Source organism: Rattus norvegicus, chromosome 19 (genome assembly GCF_036323735.1).
Source record: "Rattus norvegicus strain BN/NHsdMcwi chromosome 19, GRCr8, whole genome shotgun sequence".
In the NCBI taxonomy this organism is placed as follows: domain Eukaryota; kingdom Metazoa; phylum Chordata; class Mammalia; order Rodentia; family Muridae; genus Rattus; species Rattus norvegicus.
Genome location: NC_086037.1, coordinates 70,117,137 through 70,122,387, shown reverse-complemented (window position 1 = coordinate 70,122,387; position 5,251 = coordinate 70,117,137). Strand labels below are relative to the sequence as shown.

Sequence of the window (5,251 nt, the reverse complement as noted above, 5' to 3'; positions counted from 1 at the left end):
TTTTGCAGGGAAGTGTGCATGTGCATGCACATACGTGCATGTGCGTGTTCATGTGCACACGAATACCCCCTATGCTGACCAGGAAGACCATGCTACCTGCCCAGCAAGCTCCAGGAATCCAACTTTGTTCTACTGCCCCTGACTCTGGAATGACAGGCGTGTGACACCTGGCTCTTTATGTCGGTCCTAAGGGATCGAACTCAGGCCCTCAACTTACTTTGTTATCTGGGCTATCATCCTAGCCCTCGCCTTCAGTTTAAAAAAAAAAAAAAGGGACCTCAGACACCATGAAAAGCTTTTTCCCAAAGCGTGTCTTAGCATCTTCCCTCCAGGCTCTCCTGTTCACATGCCTTAGGAATCTGTGTTGGTCCAGGCAGCATCCCCTGTTTTATCAAGACAGAGAAAGATGGAGTCTGGGGTGTTGCTACAGGCTCAAGGGATGGCTGAGGTAGCTCTGTGCTCCTATACCCACAACTGCACAGAAACCCCAGGACTTAAGGTCCTACAGGAGCTGACACCCTACCACAGTGCTTTCCAGCCACGTTGAGCCACCTTCTCCTTGAGCTCTGTGAACAGGACCAACCACTCTGCGCTCCTGCTCTTCTACAGAGGATGGACAAATAATGAGGGCGGGGGTGGGGGGTGAGGGGTGGGGGAAGGACTTGTAGCAAAAATTCCAAATGCAGAATTTTTCAAAAATCAGGGAAAGAGGTCATCGAGGTGAAAGGAAAATGCCACTCGGAGGGCTGGCGTTGAAGGGCATTGCGGGTAGCCACAGGGACCTGAATCTGCAGTTCCATTTGATGCAGGGGCAGGTGTCATGGCACAGTTCAAAGCCGTGGACCCCCCTTCCCCCAATGAGGCTCTCACTGCTGCACTGACTCTAACGGCAATACATTGGGGAATTTCAATGTCAGTTACGTGAGGACACCTAGGTTATCCCAGATCAATAAGAACAAGAACAGCACTCCCACAGCAATGGAGCACATACACCGAAGTGAAAACTATGCCAGCAGGGATAGAGCGCAGCTCCGAGGGTGGGCGGAGTGCTTACTGAGCACGTGAGAAGCCCTAGGGTCCACCCCAGCCCCATGTGAAGCCCGAGAGTGCTGGTGCACACCTGTGACTCTAGTACTCTGCAGAAAGAGGCCAGAGGACCAGAAGTTCAAGGTCGTCCTCCGGTACATAATGAATTCAAAGCCAGCCTGGGAGACATGAGACTGTGTCTCAAACAAACGAAATGCACTGTCACAGCTCTGTGAAAATTCATTTTTGTGTGCATATATTATATATAATCTCTGTAAATAATAAATCGTAACTGACTTGCTCAGAGTAAGCTAGATGACTGTGGGTGTCTCACCCTGTCTTGGGGACGGTTTTTTTTCTGGTTTGTGGGCATCTAAATAAACACCAGGGCGATTTTACAATGTAACTTTATTGCAAGGACTCCGGTCGGTCTAAGCAAACACACAGCTATTTAATTATCTTGCCACAGATTGGTGAAATGAGCCAATCTGACCTCCTTCTGTCATCTCCCCTCCAGAATACTAAATAACCCCAGGGAGCACCATGGTCTGGGTATCAGTTTTCATTTCATACAGAGCTTAATCAAGCAATAACTTACACGACAAAATCGAAGATCAAATAAAGTGGTGGCGTTAAGATTAAAGGTCAGCTATGTACACAAGAGGGCGCTGACCAACATGTACGTGGTTGCTGTTAACCGCAGCACATGGACCTGGACACACATGTACATGTTGCTCATGTTGCCCATAGCAAACAAATACGTTCTGAGAAAACACCAGTTACATTGAAAGTTTCCAGAAAACCCACCCAGTAGGAGGCTGTGAGTGGCGCCCCTGGAATGATCTTTGGGTGACTGGGAAAGGCTGGGCCAGGGCAGTGGATAGAGTTTGGGGTTTCTATAGCCAACCAGAGCCTAGGCTACATAGTATGGTTTGCTGGGGGGGGGTGAGGGGACCCCAAGTTCAGTGGCTCGCTGCTCTCAGGCAGAATTCATGAGGCAGTCATGGGTTTTAGCTGGTGGATGAGTTTCATAGCTCAAAACGCAAAGAGGGTGTTGAAGGCACTTTAGAAAGGACACTGGTTAGGAACAGCTGCCCGTGGGGGGGTCAGGATTCCCCATGACCGTCATTCAAACCAACTCTGAGTCTTAGGAAGAGGACTCGGCCATCCCAAAGCCTGAGGCCTGTGAACACCATTTGTGCAACACTCTCCTCAGGCAGAGAGGTATGATTGCCAAGACAGTTGAAGGGCTCAGCGTGGTGCCCATCCACAAGCATTCCTGGGGTGGGAGGCGGCCTCATCACCAGGCAGGACTAGAATCAATTGTGACATATTAACCTGATTCAGGGATTGATTGATCAATGCTGTAAAGCTTCAGGAGCTAGACCTGGCAATAATGAGATAATGAGGATGCTCATGGAGCCGCTGCCCCTCCCGCCCCCCAGGTTCCTCCCTTGCAGAAGTCACAGTGACACATCACAGTGACAGCCGGATTATGAAATCAGCCCATCAACATATGAATGGATAAGGGGAATAGAGCGTATTTATAAGGTGAAACGTGTGCACTGTCGTCATAGACAAGATTGATGTTGTGTCCCCCTTTTAACACATACCTTTGCTGGGGGCTTGGTCCTCTCCTAAGAGTCTAAATTCAGGCACCAACCTCTCTGGGGCATTTTTATGTGGCCATGTAAAAACCTGTCCTGTCCTATAGTTGGGGATCCACAAGTCCTGGATCTCCTAGGGTCCAAGTGGCTAATGAGAGGAAGGTTGTCATGAGATGGTTACGAGGTCCCAGGAGACACCAGCCTTCAACAGTTAATCCTGATGGCACTTTAAGCCCAGAGAATGCCAGGAGATGTGGGACGACTTATGATTGAAATGCCATTCAACCAACTGGGCACTCAGTTGTCCCTCCCCTGAACCCTCACGGATTTCTCATCTCCTTAAGCTTTTAAATGCTTCATGACCTCACAGAGAGCTACAGTGGTGTCAGAATAACATAAAATGCACAGGCTGGTAGTGACAGTCAGGTGACTCATGCTTGGAAGGTGTCAGAGTCAGGAAGGTTCTTGCCAACAGGGGGTGATCCTGATATCAAGTTTGCTCCACTAAAATCACACCGAGGATTTGGGGGCTCCAGGTGCCATGTGATTGATCCACCAAACCTTTAGGGGCACAATTATAAATGATTCACGAATTTGTTTCATTATCAAAATATCTGGAAACAAAGTAAACATACTTCTTATTCAAATATACAAAATGTGTCCTCAAAATTGTTCAGATAACACCGAAGTCAGGGAGCAGGCTTCTCTTCAATGAGGGCAAAGTGATCGTCAGCACAGAGGGCTTGGAGAACCACCAGGAGCCTCCCCGAAATGGAAGGGTGATGAGGAAAGGTTAAAGCTGGACCCGTGGACCCAGAGGGAGGCAAGAGTGTGTCTATCTCCATAGGTACAAACTCGAGTAGAGCACCTTAGAGAGGTCAGGCTATGCTGAGCTCAGTGGGAGAAGGCTGGGCTTGGTCTCCAAAATACAGGTCACTGGAGTCATCCCAGAGGGTACAGCATAATGTCCCCCAAGACTGAAGGGGCCAGTAGCTTCACAGGAAGAGATCTGAAGTCCATTAGGCTTGGGAATGTTGGGTTAGATGGAAGCTGGTGGACTTTATCGTACCAGCCCTCTCACAGGGCGGCTGGCTGAGTTGACTCCCAAGCAGGAGTTATGAGGCCAGGTCTTACCATATAGACTTACGTCTCTGAGGTACCCTCCTGTGGTCATTCATCATTATTATCAACTTTACTGGGCTCAGAGTCACCTAGAAGGCAAAACTCCAAGTATGTCCAAAAGGGTGTTTCCAAAGACACGTGACCGAGGGAAACCCACTGTAAATGCGGGCTGTGGCATCACACGGGCTGAGACTTTGTACCGAATAGAGGGGGGAAGAGATTAAAGTGGCGTTGATCTCTTTGCTTCCTGTCTGAGGACACGGTGTGAACAACTGCCTCATGGTCCTGCCACCATGCATTCCCTACTGTGATAGACTGCAGCCTCAAACGAGGAGCCCAAGGAAACCCACCTACCCTCCTTCTATCCTTCCTTCCTTCCTTCTTTCTGTTCTTCATTCCTCCTTCCTTCCGTCCCTCCCTCCCTCCCTTCCTTCCTACCAAGTTGTTTTTGCCAGGTAGTTTTTCACAGCAACCAGAAACTACCTGATGCCCTCTCTTAGCTCATCTCTTCTGCCTGCTTGAACAAACCGCCCACAGCTGCCTCTGCAGGAGTCTCGGCTGAGCCCAAGGAGCAATTCACAGGAAGCTGCCACACACCATTATGGAGCTGTGAGCTGCCTGAGTCCACATTGCCTCAGGGAATAGACACTGCTCTTTAGGCTCCACGCTGTAATTCCCCGGAGACAAAACGGGAACTGGAGAGGCTCACGGGTGTCCTTTGTCTCCTCCTGCGTCCATGCCTCTCCCCACATTCACACCTCCCACCTCACTGGCTGGAATCTCAAAATGACCTGACGTAGCAGACACTGCTGGTGATGGTGGTGGTGGTGATGGTGGTTCTGAGCTGCAGCCATTGCTGGAGAACATAAAGACTGAGGCACCCTGTAGACGTCTCCTGAGACTGAGCAGAGCCCCTAGAGGAAGCAGCCTGGGGAGCTAAGGACCTGCACAGACTCTGAGGTTTGTGGAGTCCTGGTGTTCCAGTGCCTGTAGAGAGACGCCGGCAGGTGCAGTGGCCTTCTCAGGTTTGGTTTCGAACGGAGAAAGACAGAGCTGCAGCAGAAGCAAAAATGGAAGTAAGTAAAGAGACAGCTCCCAGGGGAGATCACCCGGTTGGGCGAATTTGTCTAGTGGGGTCCAGGATGGAGTGACAATCATCGGCTCCTCTGCTAGATGCTCCCATCATGACACGGGACAGGAACCTCTGATGACGACGGGAGGTGCGTATTAAGTCACTTCCCATCTCGGTCTGTGGTAAAGCCGAGGACCCTTTCCCACCCGAGTGCAGCAAGGCTCTGTGTTGTAGCATTGGTCCATCCGCGTGTGCGGATGCAGGGGAGTGGCTGTGCCGGAGTAAATACTGCTGATGTGGTGGTCCATTTCCATCTCCCCAACTCTAGACCGACAACATGTGGCCTATCTCCGTCCCAGCCCCCCACTCCACCCTGACGCCATGCGGCCCACCCCCCACCCCCCAAGTCCCACTCTACACTCAC

The 5,251-nt window shown here is 50.6% G+C and overlaps 1 protein-coding gene across 7 annotated transcripts in view; it reads right to left on the bottom strand.

The window, feature by feature from the left end:
* Positions 1-1,417: 1,417 nt before the first annotated feature.
* The window catches only part of Disc1 (DISC1 scaffold protein), a 209,423-nt gene continuing 205,589 nt past the window's right edge, over positions 1,418-5,251 (bottom strand). For all 7 annotated transcript variants that reach the window (XR_010060006.1, XR_010060007.1, XR_010060004.1 and 4 more), the window contains one exon: positions 1,418-4,808. The gene's annotated coding sequence lies outside the window, so the exon portion shown is untranslated. The remainder of the gene's footprint in view (positions 4,809-5,251) is intronic.